The 2,148-nt window shown below is 24.4% G+C and overlaps 1 long non-coding RNA gene across 1 annotated transcript; it reads left to right on the forward strand.

The window, feature by feature from the left end:
* The first annotated feature begins 981 nt into the window (after positions 1 to 981).
* LOC113786627 (uncharacterized) lies at positions 982 to 1,605 on the forward strand. The gene is made up of 2 exons (XR_003472905.2): positions 982 to 1,213; positions 1,311 to 1,605. It is a non-coding gene; the product is annotated as an uncharacterized lncRNA (long non-coding RNA).
* The last annotated feature ends 543 nt before the right edge of the window (positions 1,606 to 2,148 follow it).

Raw genomic sequence — 2,148 nt, forward strand, 5'->3', positions numbered from 1 at the left:
TTTCACACGGTCGTTTTGGCGTTGGTTTCACTATAATCGGACTTACGGGGAAAAAGAACGGTGCAAAATATTGAATTCTACAAAGAGAGAAGTGAGATATTTTAGAGAGAAATCGGGGTTGTTAAAAATCTGGAAAAATTTGTGTTTAATTGACTAGTTAAATGAATGAATAAAATACTCAATTTTGAGCGAAAATGGAGAAAATTTTATAGAATAATTATCGATCACCGGTATCAAACAATAGACATGTTAATGTGTTTTCTCTTGCTTATGCGGTTGCTGAAGCTCCCTTTCTTATTTTTTTATTTTTATTTTTTCAACATAATTAGAGTTAACATACATGGGTCAAACCCATTGTTCCCCTTATTTATTTTATGTAAAGAAAATTAATTGTTAGTTAATCTCATTTTTAATACTCTTCCATACATCAATTAATTTTCAAAATATTACTAATATTTCATAACTAATATATGATGAATTAGAGTAATTAAAATAATTAACCTTTTAAAAAAAATACATATTATTAACAACCCAAACTTCATATTCAAATTAGTCACTATAATTATACTTATTTTTCAAAATACTTACGTTATAATAATACTATCATTAGAGAATAGTCAAAATTATAAAATAAATAAATATAACAACAGTATTTTATGTTAATTATTAAATCATATTATATATATATATATATATATATAATTCTAATTATAAAATTCTATAACAACAAAATATATGGCTCATCCTTCTCTCTCAAGTGAATCGTAAAGATACGCAATTATTGATATAATATTACAAAACATATGCTATAATTTATATCTATCATATATTTGAAGTAATTCATCACCAAATTCTCAACATTTTTTGTGTCATGAAATTCTTTATTTCCTTACAAGTAACTTTTTCCAATATCTATCATGAAAGGGTATAAAAGAACTAAAATGTATTGAAAAGTTAATAATAGTTTTTTATTTTAGAATCTTTATTGAGTGATCTAAAAGGATACACACGAAACATGGCTTTACCTCAAAGAAGTATAAATTGACTTAATATTTCTAAAGCTTTTCTTCCATATCAATAAATGTTATAAAATTAAGTATAAATCAATTTTGTTTGTTGCATAAAAAGAGAAAAAATATGACAAAATTTTTCATGTTTTTTTTCGTGCTATGGTCTGTTTTCCTTGCTTTTGTTGTAAGTGACGTAAGTGCGAGTAAGTTTTGTTTCCCTAACTCTTTTCAAGAAAACATTATTTGTCTTATATTTTATTTATTTTATCTTCTTTTACTAACCCTCGTATTTGTTTTTAGTCACAGAAGTGGAGTGTGAAAACGATTATGACTGTATTCGTTTATATCCACAATTGCTTACGCGTTGTCATAATGGTGAATGTGTCGTCATGTTATATCGAGAAGGTGTCTCCATGAAAGTTGAGAATTAATATTACGTTAATAACTTATGTCAAAGCTTATAAATTTATTAGAAATCTTAATATTGTCACTCTAATATTATAAGTTTGAGTGAACTATACTTTGTTTTTCATAATAAGTTTGAGTGAACTATACTTTGTTTTTCATAATGAGAATGATTTGACTATTAGCTTCATTTATCGGTCTTAATTTGATTAGAATATATCTTTCTTTTTTTTATCAAAAGGTATCTTTAGCTTATTTTTGAAAAATATCATTTATAGTTTCTCAATCATATTGACAGTGACGTCTTTCTGTCGTTTAAACTTTCACAAATTTTATTCTATCCATGTAACACTTCTTCTTACAAACATATAAAAATATGAATATTTAAAAAATAAATAAATAAAGTTTTTCTAATTAAATTCAAAAGGTTTTTTTTAGAGGAGAGAATAAATACCACCATAATTAATTTATATGACTGCGAGATATTGGATTTCGATCCATAACATGACATTCAATCTCACTGACGGAGCATGTGGGGGACATACAATAACTTTTTTTTTATAATAAACATAACTTATAAAATAATTACAAAAAATACTAATTAAAAAGATATACTACATCTTTTAACTTCAATTTTAATGGCAAGTATTTTGAGTTTTGTCTAGAGATATAAAAATAAAACCAATGATATGATAAACTCAAATAAAAAATCAAAATCAATTAAATTGATTTT

Source organism: Cicer arietinum, chromosome 5 (genome assembly GCF_000331145.2).
Source record: "Cicer arietinum cultivar CDC Frontier isolate Library 1 chromosome 5, Cicar.CDCFrontier_v2.0, whole genome shotgun sequence".
Taxonomy (NCBI): domain Eukaryota; kingdom Viridiplantae; phylum Streptophyta; class Magnoliopsida; order Fabales; family Fabaceae; genus Cicer; species Cicer arietinum.